At 33.6% G+C, this 14,831-nt stretch overlaps 1 pseudogene; it reads left to right on the top strand.

Annotated features, from left to right (window-relative positions):
- LOC102964122 overlaps positions 1–10,988 on the top strand; it is a 46,058-nt pseudogene extending 35,070 nt beyond the window's left edge.
- The last annotated feature ends 3,843 nt before the right edge of the window (positions 10,989–14,831 follow it).

Genomic DNA, 14,831 nt, shown 5'->3' on the forward strand with positions numbered 1-14,831 from the left:
ATCATTGCATGAATATGCCACAGTTTTTCATTCATTCTTTTCTAGATAAGCATTTGAGTATTTCCAGTTTGGACTATTACAAACAATTCTTCTGAGAGCATCTGTGTGTGTGTGTGTGTGCACATTTAAGACCATATGTATACATACATTTAGTGAATATATGTAGAAGTGGATCATACAGAGTTCGTAGACACTAAGAAACAACTTTTCAAAATATCTGTACCAATTTATAGTTCTACAATTAATTTAGGAGAGTTCCAGTTATTCTATATCCTTATCGAAATTTGGTAGCATTTTTAAATTTTTCGATTTTACCATTTTAGTAAGTGTATAGTGATATTCAGTTGTAACTTTAAATTGCATATTCCAAAGGCTAATGTGCTTGAGCAACATTTTCTATTTTTATTACACTTTCATATACCCTATTTTGTGAAATGCCAATTCATGTTTCTTGTACCTTTTCCTTTTAGTTTTTGCTATTTTCTTTTTTTTTTTGTAGGAATTTTTAATGGATTTGAATATAAATCCCTTGTTCAGTATGTGCATTGGAAATTTTTATTCTATTATGCAACTTGATTATAACTCACTTAATGATGCCATTTGATGTTCTGAAGTTTTTTATCTTAAAACTGTACAAGTTATTTTTTTCATTTATGGTTAGTTCTATTAGAAGCTTCTTTCAAAAAAAAAAAATATCCACTCCAAGGATATTCTACTAGGCAATTTTCTAAACTTTGCTGTATTACTTTTTGATAAACAATTCTGGGAGTAGTTTTGTGAATTGTGTAAAATAGTAGTGCACATATATTTTTTTCCTCTGTGAATGTCCAATCCTTCCATTTATGCAAAAATCGTCCTTTCCTCACTGCACTATCACCTAGACATCAAACAGGGGAGCATATGTGAATGGAAACATTTTCAGTGATTCTAAATGCTTCCACCAGATACTTATTCTACACCATCTTTATTACTGGATATTTATAATGTGTCTTATATCTGGAGTGTAGAGCTAACAAATTTTGTTTAACTCAGAATGTTGTCTGAACATTACCCTTTGCATTTACATATAAATTCCTGAAGTCAATTTGTTAATTGCCACAAAAACTAACAAACAAATCTGTTGGGATCTTAATTGAGATTGCTTGCAATCTCTAGATCAACTTAAAGGGTATTGCTATCATTTTAAAAATTAAGTCTTTCAACTCACAGTGGTATATTGCTTCATCTATTAAATCTTCCTTTAATTTTTCTCATTTTTTGGACTTTTTAGTATTAATGCCTTGTTCATTTTTTGTTAAATTAGTTTTCGGTTAATTGCTGAAGTTACTGTTACCATATGATAACTTTTACATTTTTTTCAGCCTATTCTTTTCCTCACGTAAAAACAAAATTAGTTATTAAAAAGAGAACTTGAGGGGCACCTGGGTGGCTCAGTTGGTTGAGTGGCTATCTTTGGCTCAGGTCATGATCTCGCTGCCCATGAGTTCGAGCCCCGCATGGGGCTCTGTGCTGACAGCTCAGAGCCTGGAGCCTGCTTTGGATTCTGTGTCTCTGCCTCTCTCTGCCCTCTCCCCTGCTCACGCTCTGTGTCTCTCTGTCTCTCAGTAATAAATAAACGTTAAAAAAATTAAGAAAAAAAAAGAGAACTTGTAACAAGTGATCTTGATAAGTAAACTTATTCATTTAAATATTTCTTTTCAGAATAATCTCCAACATTTATAACTTTATTATATGGGAATTTCTTTTACTATTTTTATTCCAGTTCTTATTCTTTGTATTTTTTTCTCCCTGTTTTAACACTGACTTAACAGAGCGGGAGCTAGAGGGCATTTGTGTTTTGCTTCCAGTTTTAGAGAGTATATTGAATACTTCCATTTATTTCACTGAGTTTTTATTTAGTTTTGTGTGTGAATTTGTGTGTGTGTGTAAAAGAAAGATGTTTGCCTTAATTCCAATTTTGCTGAATTTTATCATAAGAATTTTTTTCGCATGCTTGGTCCATATTTATTGCAATAATCATACAATTTTTTTTCAATTGTGGTGAATTATATTGTTTGATTTTTTTAATTATAAATTGTCCTTGCTTACCTAAAATAAATCCTGTTTGTTAATAATGTTCATTTCTATCATTATATTAGATTTGCTATTGTTTTATTAAGGAATTTTTCATCTACATTCAAGAGAAAATTTTATTTTGTCTCAGATTTTCTTTACTTGCTGTATCTTTTCAAAGCTTTAGAAGCAAGTTTTTATTGGTCTTATAAAAAAGAGTTGGGAATTTCTGCCTCTTTTGCATGTTCTAGAATGGTTTATTAAAGAGTTGCATTCCTCTGTTAAAATATTTGGAAAAAATAACTGGTAAAACCATCTGATCTGTCTTTATGGAAAAGTTTTTCAATGATGATTTAATTTACTCAGTTAACACCAGATTCTTCAGATTTTTTTTCTGATGTCATCTTTGTAAAGCATTTATCAAGAAATCAATTTGCTTTCTCCAAATTGTCAAATAATGCATGATAAAATAAAATGTTCGTAATACCTATTTAACTTTACTTCTATACATGTTTTCTTCCACTTATGATGGAGTTACATCCCAATAAAGCTGATGTAAGTTGAAAATATAAGTAAGTCAGAAATGCATTTAACACATCTAACCTACTGAATATCTTAAGTTTAGCCTAGCCTAACTTTAACATTCTCAGAACACTTACATTATCTTACAGCTGGGCAAAACCATCTAACACAAAATCTATTTTGTAATAAAGTGTTGAATATATCAAGAGAATGGTTGTATGAGTATGGAACAGTTATATCAGTTGTTATCCTTGTGATGGTGGGGCTGACTAGGAGCTGTGGTCACTGCCTCTGCCCAGAATCAAGACAGAGGATCTTATCATATCTTCAGTTTGGGAAAAGATCAAAATTCAAAATTCAAAATATGATTTATACCAAATGAGTATCACTTTTAAACTATCACCAAGTTGAAATATTATAAGTTGAGCCACTGTAAGTCAAGGACCATTTACATATTTTTTAATGATTCTATAATTTTAATTTTTGCTACTGATATTTTTTCTTTTATTACTGTTAATTGCTCTTTCAAGTACTTGATTTTTATATTTTTTTCAAAGAATCCATTAATTTTTGCTGATTTTCTGTTATTTCTTTAACATCTTATTGATTTTTTGTTGTTGTTCCTTCTAATTTATTTCATTTTTACTTGCTGATTTTCCTAGCCTTGGATATAAGGATTTAAGTAATTTCTTTTCTTTTTTTAAGTTTTTATTTATATTCCAGTTAGTCAACATACAGTGTAATATTAGTTCCAGGTGTAGAATTTAGTGCTTTGTCACTTACATACACTCTTTTTCCCTTTATACTGTATCCCTAAGTCTATGCATTAAGTCTATACATTACCTGAGTCACACATTTTTATCTGTACTTAATTACATTCATTTAAAATATTTGCTAATATCTTCTTTGACACACGTTCTTTATAAATATGTAGCTTAATTCCCGTTTAGTTGATATTTTTCTATTTATTATTTTTATTGATTTTTATTTAGCTTAGATCCATTGTGGTTAGAGATTTACCAAGAATATCCCCAAATGTTAAAATTTATTGAACTTTTCTTTATGGTATGTGTCTGGCCAATTTGGTGAATATTCAATATAAACTTCATACTATGGTTATTTGTCATTTACTGTTTACACTATTTTTATATGATAATTAGGTTAAATCTGTTACTTAGATTTTTTAAGCATTTAACCTTATAGAAATTTTGTTTGTTTTTTTCTCCCAGTTTATTAGATGTTTGCTAAAAATATGTCAACATTATTATGAGCCTATTTTCCTTTTTCTGCACTTAATTTTTTCTTTATATGTGTTATTTAGAGTATAGACTTAGAATTATGACGTCTTTTTCTTAAATTAAATTCCTTAATAATTATGAAATCCCTTTTATCTCTAAGGATATTTTCTGCATTAAAATCTACTTTATGTGATATTAATGAGTACCAAATTGCTTTTGATTTTCTATACAGCATTTTTTTTTAAAAGTTCTCATCCTTGGATTTAAAGTGTAACTCGTTTAGGCAGTATATAAGAGGAATTTGTACTTTTATTCAGTCCCCAAATGGAGTCATTTACTTGGAGTATAATATATATTTACATTTATTATCATCATTGATATGGTTCTGTTTTCTTTTACCTTCCTGTTATTCATTCCCGTATGTGTGATTCAGTTTTATGTTCCATTTTTCCCCTTCTCTTTTGAATTAATCATGCATTTATATCTTTGTAAACTCTATTAAATTATCATTTACACATTGTTTAATTCTTCTTTAAATTATTACTCAGAGGGTTGTAACATCAACCATTATCTTATTACAGTCCAATAAAAACAGTATTTACATTTTCCCAATTCTACTAGAGCCCTAAATCTATTAAATTATATCCACAATATGTATCTTTTATTTCCATGATTTCAGTTCTACATAGGGTTAACCTCATTAGACCAGTATAAATATTGTTCATTTTTATTTATTTAAGTTATTCATTTTTTGTAATGTTTATTTTTGAGAGGGAGAGAGAGAGCGAGCGCAAGCAGGGGAGAGGCAGAGATAGAGGGAGACACAGAATCCAAAGCAGGCTCCAGGCTCTGAGCTCAGCACAGAGCCCAAGGTGGGTCTTGAATCTACGAACAATGAGATTATGACCTGAGCCAAAGTGAAACGCTTAACCAACTGAGCCACCCAGGTGCCCTTAAGTTATTCATTTTTAATCAACACTTATTTATATTTGCCCACTTATTTGCTCTTTTTAGTCTGCTTCATTTTCTCCTACACATCCATGTTTCCACTGCTATCTCTTGACTATAATCTGCAATATTCCTTTCTTTACATGTCAGCCTGCTTGCTTCCAATTTCTGTCTTCTATTTCTTGTCTTTATTTTTAAGGATTTTCTTTCTGAGTATATATTACTAGGTTGGTTGCTATTTGTTCTTAGTACACTAATGCCATACCATTGCCACTAGTTTCCATTGTTTCTATTAAGAGGTCAACAAATATTTCTTTCTTTGATAGTAATGTATTTTTTTTCTTCCCTGTATATTTTCAAGATTTTCACTTTGTGTCACTTTTTAGCAGTTTTACTACTATGTATAGAAGAGAGTTGGTTATGTGCATGTGTCTGTGCCTGTCTGTATGTAAAGTTATACTGCTCTTCTTTGCTGCCCCTTTTGAGTCTGCGTATTCATGTCTTCCACTCATTTTTGAAAACCGCTCATTGTATTTTCATGTACTGCTTTTCCTCCATTTTCTCTCTCTTTTCTCCATGGAACTTGAATTGCCTGTATGCTAACACATTTGACTGTGTTGCATATGTCTCTCATACTTTTAAAATTTTTTAGTTTTCTTTTATGTTCCAAGTTGAGTGTTTATATCTGTATTTCTATATCCAGTTCATTGGTAGGTTTGTCTTTATTGCTTTATTTTCCTTTTACAGTTAGTCATATTTTATTATCTCAATCATATGATTTATCTAAATCATAAAAATTATCTATTAATGTTTAGAAAGATTCAGTCAGCAGCCAGTTTATCCCTATTTTACCTGATGATTCTTTCAAGGCTAAGGTTTCTTGTCTCTCAGTCCTATACTCTTGGGTTCCCAAATCTCAGCTATTCTTGGGTTCCCAAGTTAGCTCTTCAGCTTCCCAGCCAATGCAATTTTAAATTTTATAAATATCTCTAGGAGAGACTATATTTATCTTAAAGCAAGACCTCACCCCATGAATATCTTTTTCCCCCTAAACATTGAAGATGTTTATATATATATATAAAATATATAAAATATATATATATATATATAAACATATATATATATATATATATATATATATATATATATATATGTTTTTGGCTTAGTTTTCCAGCCCTGTATCCAATCCCAGAGCTAAGAATTAGCTTCAAATTTGAGACCACTGAAAGGTTCATGTGTTACTCTAGCCCTGAGTTTCTGCAAAATGCATTACTGGATTATCTTTCTGTCTTTGGAAAGTATCTTGTCTGGAACAAGCTTGATTTTAACCGACAGGCAGAAGCAGACAATGTCACAAGTAGAGCAAAAGTAGCTGGTCATCCTCAACTCATCACAATTCTTTTTTTTTTATGTTTACTTATTTATTTTGCATGAGCAGAGAAGGGGGAAAGATTGGGAGAAAGAGGGAATCCCAAGCAGGGTCCATGTTGTCAGCACAGAGCCGGACAGAGGGCTCGATCTCACAAATCGTGAGATCATGACCTGAGCCAAAAGCAAGAGTGGGTCACTTAACCAACTGAGCCACCCAGGCACCCCCCAACACAGTTTTTTTTCTCTGAATTTTAGCTCATGCAGGCCTTATTGCCTCCAAAGTCCCTTCCCTCAATGCCTTTAAAAGTATGGTTTTGTTATTTATTTGGCTAGGTGTGACAGGAGCATTACTCTGCTGCAAACTGCTGCATCTTACCTGGAAATGTTTCTGTGGAGTTGTTTGAGCAAATTGTAGATAAAAACTATATAGTTTATTTGGTATCTGTGTACATAACTTCTAGATAGGGTTTAATTTTCTTCTGGCAGGCAGCTTGGTTAGGAGTAGATTACCTTAATCTTCTCAGAAATTAGGTGCTTCAAATTTATTTTCAGTGACAACTGGTTTATCTCCAGTCTAGTTTATCTCCTTGGATAGAGTCTTTTGGAGTCTAGTAGAAAATTCTGGGTGTTTACAGAGCCTCTAATGTGACAGGAGCTCAACTCTAATTTTTATTCTACCAATCTCCTGATATGATGAGGGTAGTTTGGACTCTCAGATGTTCAGCCTCAGATTTCTGCTTAACTTCTCAGCTCAATACCCATTCCCACCTCCAACAATCCACCTACTCCTCCCCCTGGCAAATTCGAAAACTACTTCAATAGGAAAAGTGTTTCCAAATGTCTGGTTCATTTTGCTTAGGTTATTTTCTCTCTCAGAATTATAACTTAATAAGTCTTTGCTGTGGTATGCTCTCAAATATAATTTTTGTCTTTTTTTTTTACCCCAGCTTGGCTAGTTGTTCTCAGTGAATGGATTGGTCCACAACAAATTATGGTGCTGCTTCCAAATTAATTATCATGTATTTTAATTCTATTTCTACTTTTAACCACACAAGACGTTATAAGTATAGTCACCATGTATTTTTGGCCTATTCTACATATTTATTTTTTTTCTTTTTCCCCATTCCTTCTTTTAATCTCTTTTATTTGTTTCCTTAATAAACTTCTAAAATTCCCTTTAGTATAGCTATGCTGTTGACCTATTCTCTGCAAATAAAAGAGAACACATTTATAATTCTCTTCAATTATTCATAATAACCTATGGGAAAAAAATAGGTGCTGCTCGACCTAACATAACATGAAATTATATTTTTAATCAATAAAGCAACGTACTAAACTTTTATTCATGGATAATGTCAGATATTTATAATTATTAATTTATAGAATTGTTACATTTTAGGGTAATGAAATAAATTTATAATTCATTTGATTAACGGGACTTCTAGGGGCCTGTGAAACTGACTATATGATTTCTTTGACCCAAATAGGAAAAAAAATTAAAAGACATAAACCCAAAAAGAAATTGACTTACTTGAAAAGAAAAACACTGCATTCTGAGCATGGTGGATTTTACTATATATATATATATATATATATATATATATATATATATATATATATATATATATTCTTTTTTTATGAAATTTATTTTGAAGCCTAGCTCCATTATTCATGAGAAAGAAATCACTTCAAAATTTGCCCCACAAGGAGGAGTTCTGACCCTTCTCATTAACCTTCTTTTTCCTCTCCCCCAATCTCAGCCTTCACACATTTCAACAGATCTCTGATGTTATTGATGCATCTTAGTCCTCAAATTGAAATGTCATAATCCACTTAAAATTCTCCTCGATTCACATCAAACTCAGTCATCATCCCTGTGCAACAGAACTCTAAAAGAGTTAAAAATAGAATTTTGTAGTGCTCTATGCATTTTTAAAACAATCTAGTAAGTACAAGAAATATATAATACTTATACAGGACATAAAAATAAATTAAAATCAGTTGTCAAAAGTCCTCTTTAACCTAGTAATTTTCTGGAAACTTTCGTGGTTGCTATAGATATAATTTAATTGGCACTCTGTGCCTTCACAAAACAAGAGGAGATTTTTCGAGTCATGTGCATAACTAATTTCCTTCTAAATCAAGCATAATTTCCTTACATTAATGGTAGCGAAATAAGCCTGAATTTCCAGGTTATTTGTGACTGACTTTATAAGAGAATCTTATTTTCTTATTTCTTATTTCTTATTTCTAAACCACAGAACACAGAAGAAAAAGGTATTCCAAATGACTTTGGATCAAGCTGAGTCTTATGGACAAATAATTATCACTACTTAGTGGGCCGTCGACTCTGCAGGGCTGCCATGCATTTCATTTCAATGACCATGCAATTTTGGCATCAAAATGTATTTATCAATTAGTAAAGGATGAATAGTTTTTGATAATCTTTGATTTGTCAATGACATGAGAGAGGTGACTTAAAAAATGTAACACATGTAACAAAAGTCACTTAAAAGAGAAATAAGTATATATCTGATAAAAACAATTTAGCGCTGGCGGTGTCAGCATGCTTCTTTACTCCTTAAAAATGTTACATAAGACATGAATAGACACTTTTCCAAAGAAGACATCCAGATGGCTAACAGACACATGGAAAGATGCTCAGCGTTACTCATCATAAGAGAGATGCAAATCAAAACCACAATAGGTAACATCTCACACCTGTCAGAATGGCAAAAATTAACAACTCAAGAAACAACAGATGTTGATGGGGATGAGGAGAAATAGAGTCCCACTACTGGTGAGACTGCAAACTGGTGCAGCCACTCTGGAGAACAGTATGGAAGTTCCTCAAAAAATTAAAAATAGAACTACCCTACTACCCAGCAATTGCACAACTAGGTATTTAACCAAAAGATACAAAAATGCTGATTCAAAGGGGCACATGATCCCCAATGTTTATAGCGGCACTATCAACATTGCCAAATTATGGATAGAGCCCAAATGTTCATCAACTGATAAATGCATAAGATGTGTGTGTGTGTGTGTGTGTGTGTGTGTGTGTGTACACTCTGGAACCAAAACTACACTGTATGTTAACTAAATGGAATTTAAGTAAATACATTAAAAAATATTACATAGCTGTGGTAGAATGGGGATGAATTGCAAGGCCACAATTTGTACTGGAAAGCCACTGTAGGGTGGAGCAGGCCCTAGAGGACCACACCCACTTGGAGTATTGAAAGGAACTTTTGACAGCATGGGAGATAAAAGACTAGACATAAGGCAGACCCAAACCAGCTTAATCCTGAAAAAAGAACACAGAGTGAAATCATAGATAATTGTCAGCAGTCAGTACATAAGAAGACAGTAATCTGGAAATATGAGACAGAAATAAAATCTCAGGGGAAAATATAAGGGACATGGTATTGGCAGGACTGGAAAACATTACTAGTTCTAGAAAACCAAGTACTAGACCATGTTTGATAAGATGTATCTCAGACACAAGGTGATAAAAAGGAAACCTCAGTCTGAGACCTGGAATAAGAAGTTCAAGACTGGAGTAGCCACAAGACTGATTTAAAGTTGAGAGTGAAGATTTTCTGAGCTTTCCGGGGAGAGTCCATAGGGCATTCTTCTGTATTCTCATCATAAACTGAAGGGAAACTTTCACAGTGTCCAAAGCCCTTGATATCTTGCAAATGAAGGAGGAAGATATCCTCAAATTCCTTACAGCAGGAACTCACTCATGTTGCACCAACCTGACTTGCGAATGGAACAGTACATCTACAAAAGGATAAGTGCTGGTATTACATCATAAATCTGAAGAGAACCTGGGAGAATCTTCTGGCAGCTCATGCTATTGTTGCCATATAAAACCCAGATGATATCAGCATCATATCATCCAGGAGTACTGACCAGCGAGCTGTGATGAAGTTTGCTGTTGCTATTGGAGCCACTCCTATTGTTGGCTGTTTGATTCCTGGAACCTTCACTAATCAGATTCAGGCAGCCTTCCAGGAGCCAAGACTTCTGGTGGTTACTGATCCCGGGGCTGACTACCAGCCTCTCACAGAGGCATCTTATGTTAACCTGTCTACCATCATTCTGTGTAACACAGACTCTCCTCTGCATTATGTGGACGTTGCTAAACCTTGCAACAACAAGGGAGCTCACACAGTGTATCTGATGTGGTGATTGCTGGCCCAGAATTTCTGAGCAGCATGGCACCATTTCCCGTGAACACCCATGGGAGGTCATGATTGATCTGTACTTCTATAGAGATCCTGAAGAGACCAAAAAGGAAGGGCAGGTGAAAAGGCTGTGACCAGGGAGGAACTTCAGAGTGAATAGACTGCTCCAGCTCCTGAGTTCACTGCTACTCAACCTGAAGTCTCAGACTGGTCTGAACGCATGCGGGTGCCCTCTGTGCCTATTCAGGAGTTCCCTACTAAAGACTGAAGTGCTCAGCCTGTCACTGAAGACTGGTCCACGGTTCCCACTGCTCAGGTCACTGAATGGGTAGAAACAACCTTAAGCTACTCTTCCACAAAGGCAAACAAAATGGAAATAAGTTTGATGGGAAACAAATGGTTGCTTACCAAAAAAAAAAAAAAAAAAAAAAAGACCATAAAAATAAAACAAAAACATAAGATCACATGATGGAAGAAATCCTAATTTTCCAAGAATATCACTTTAATCACCTTAGATTCTTTTCATAAATGAAGAAATATCAATGAGCAGAACTAGTTTTAACAAATTAGAATAAGGGATAGTTATGTTTTTAATTATCTTGGTTTTTGCTTTTATTTTTAGGCATATAAATTTAGATGGGTTACTGATATAGAGAGATTATAAGGAGGACACATTATTCTCTAAGGACTTGAACAGACTGTGAAAATACATTCAAGAGTATATTGCAACAGAACAAAGAAAAGCGTAGACTTTTATCTCATATTCCAAAGACACAAATGAATAAAATATCAGGAAGAGAATGATTGGCAGGAAGAATTTTTTGCTAGGGAGGCATGAGTCTGAACTCTATTTATAAAAATCTAAATGTAGAGCTGTTTTCAAAAGCAGTCATAGTGCCTGAGGCACAAAAGAGTTAAATATTTCAGTAACTGGAAGAGCTTTTATCCATAATCACACATACCTACTCACTTACCTGTCTGGTATATTGATTGTTTTTAAATGGACATGGACAGGCAATTTTCCAAGGAACAAATGGAAGTGACCAATGCGCGCACACACACACACACACACACACTTTAACCTGTTCAGCAATTACATTATATTGAAATATTATTTTTTCATCTATGGAGATAACAGACTAAATGAATGGCAATATAAAATTGTAAGATGTGCACACCGAGGCATATTCTTGACAGTAGATATATAAATTGCTACAATCCCAAAGAAATCAAGTTGACAATTAAAGAACTGTCAGATGTTGCTGTTTTTTACTCAGCAATTCCTCAAAAAAAAAAAAAATAGATATACTGGCAAATATAAATTCATACAGATACTTACTGCAGCATATTTTAAACTGAAAAATACATACATATATACATATGTACCCCCAAATAGTATTGGAGAAATATTTAAGTTAATCATGATATACTCATCTAAAGTAACAGGGTATCTGTTTTATGTAGGCCTAGCATTCTTTAGCATCTTAGGAATTTACGGATGTCGACAAAATGGCACCTATTGTCAAAGGATGCAAAATAAAGTTAATTACTGGCAAAATAAATAGCAAAAGAATACCTAAAATTGAATGAATCAGGTCTGAACTGGACTGAAACAAGAGAAAAAGAGATGTTTCGGCTATACTGTGTATATATCCTAGGATAGATAGATGATAGATGGATAGGTAGATAGATAGATAGACAGATCGATAGATCTAGCAAAGAAGAAAAAAAGGCCAAGTTTTTGCCTCATTAAATTTATACTCTAGTGGGGGAGAGAAACAAGTAAACAAATAAATATATAATGCAATTTCAATTGCGTCAAGCATGAAAGATAATAAAGCATAGTAATAATTACAGCAGATTTTCTAGTTTTATATTTAAAAAATCAGACCTGGAATGTGTCAGTGACATTTGAGGAGGGATCTGAGTTAAGCTGGATAACCATGTAAAGGAAGGAGACCAAGGGAGTATCAAGCATCAAATTCTGAGGAAGAGATTTTCTTCTGGGAAGAACAGGAAACAGGAATGGCAGGACCAGTGATGGAGGTAAGATGCCTACAAAAGTAGATCTAGGAGGTAGCATGGACCAGGATGGTATGAAAGGATTCAGTGAATAATTTCCCTAGCCAATTAAAAGGAAAAATAAAAGGAGCAGTGGACACAGGAGTCATACAGATGGGGGATATTTGCACTAGTAAATGGTAGATTAGTAGAAATACTAAGCCTTGTAGCAAAAAGGGCTTGATAACTTCACCTTAGTGCTAAATTCGTACTAACTAGCCCATAGTTGGTGCAGGCCTCTGTTACCACACGGCAAAGAGCCAAATAAAATGCATTTTACCTGCAGTCAGGTAGAACTCAGCAGGAGGAAGAGAAAAGAAGACTTTCAAACTGCAAATTCACCAATCAGGGGGTAGGTAAGTCATTGCTTCCTGAATGGGAAAAAATAAGGGGAAAAATTAAGTCCCTTCCCTGGGCATGGAGAGAGAAGCAAGCAATATTACTTCATCAAATCCAGAGAGTCATGATGGTTGGTGGCTAAATGTTCTAACTGCAAAGTTTTTTAGTCCATAACAATAAAATTAAAAAACAAAAACAAAAACAAAAAATACCCTGGCTTACTCAGAGCTCTTGCATTTTCCTGACAGGTAGTGTCCACTTCTGATGGTAAAGATTAGCATTTATGAAAGTTTTCCTCAGCACAATCTGCCATGAACTACAGAGTTTGGAAGAGGAACTGCTCTTTAATTTTCATTCTTGTTGCAATGTGTATTTAAGATGAAAAACTAATATGATGTAGTTAGAAATAAAATAGTTTTCCAGGCACCTGGGTGGCTTCACCAGTTGGTTAAGCATCCAACTCAATTTCAGCTCAAGTCATGATCTCAGGGTTCATGATATTGAGCCCCACATGGGGCTCCATGCTGATATCGTGGAGCCTGCTTGGGATTCTCTCTCTCTCTTTCCCTCTCTCTCTGCCCCTCACCCTGCTTGCATGCAAGCTCTCTCAAAATAAATAAATAAAACTTTAAAAAAAGAAAGAAAGAAAATAGGTTTCAAGGAAGTTTGGGTTTAAAATTCAAGTTTGCTGGTCACTAGATTCAGGTTTACACAAATTATATAATTTGATATAATTTGATGTCATAGATCCTGTGTTTTTTCATTTGAAAAGTCAGAATGTTACTATCTATCTCATAGAGCTGCTGTTGAAATGGAAAGCCAAGTATTGTAAAGGAGCTTGGAAGATTTCTTTAACCTCTTTCTGCACCTATATTTAAAAACAAAACAAATAATTTCCAGATATTTTATATAAAAATCTATTGAGTGTACACACAAAGATAGGGGAAACACAAATTTAATTTTGTCTTTGAGTTTCCAAATGTCATGTTTTCCATCCTGAGGAAATGTCTTTAAAGGTGGAGCCAGAAGCCTTACAACACACCAGTGAGAGACGCTCCAATTTCCATGATTTATCATGAGCAGGGAAAACAAGTCCATGATCAAATTAATCCTAGTGGAAAGAAAAAACTCAGAGCAGAAATAATTTCCCAAAATAATTGACTATCAAGGAAAGAGTGAGACCGTCAAGGGGGTGATGTGGAATGAGAGTGAATACTCGACTGGCTTTCCATCTAGTATTGCAGGTACAATCTGAACTTGACATAGTGATTAACACCAGGCACTATCAGCTCAGGGAAATATGCAAAAGGAAACATCTAGCACTAATGAAATGGAGGGTAATTTTATGTTTTTTTTTCCAGGACAATTTTTTAAATGAGCCACTTACCATTAATGAGCCACTTACTCAGCAAGAAAAGTTGGAGTTTAAATTAGACTTATATTTGCACTGGAACTCACTGCTGTGCATAACTTCAGCTGCATTAATGCTAAACCTTAACTGTGCACAGAGGAATATGGCTTCTTTCTGTATTTTTCTTATAAACATAGCATCTAGAAAACATTTTCTAAAAACCCTATGCAAGATAGATAAATGACTATATAAATATATATTAGATATTTTGCAAACACTCATAAGGGAAATCATTAATATCTTCTTTCAATTATTTCTATTATCTATCATCTATCTGTCTATTTATCTATCTATCTATCTATCATGTATCCTCTTTCTATCTATCTATCCTCTTTACTTATACATACATACACATCTACAAAATGATTACTATTTATTACTTAATGATTTGGGGCTAATCCTGTAAGGACTAGATAGAAAACCTAATCAATAAAAGTCACTCAATTCTTTCATTTAATTAAATTTATTTGAAATCTTCTTTGTCAGGCATTAATATTTACATTTGCTTTCTTTTGGTTTGCATTTACACTTATCCTGTACATTTTTTCCAGCCTTAAAATTATTTTCAGTAAAATATATTATAAGAGTTTATCACTCTTGTATATTGTACCCTCCATTTCATTGGTAACCAGCGGTGACAATATTGCCCCTCTGTCTTCTGCCTTCTCTACTTGGGGGTAGCCTAAGCTCTAGATC

This window comes from Panthera tigris, chromosome D1 (assembly GCF_018350195.1).
Source record: "Panthera tigris isolate Pti1 chromosome D1, P.tigris_Pti1_mat1.1, whole genome shotgun sequence".
Classification (NCBI taxonomy): domain Eukaryota; kingdom Metazoa; phylum Chordata; class Mammalia; order Carnivora; family Felidae; genus Panthera; species Panthera tigris.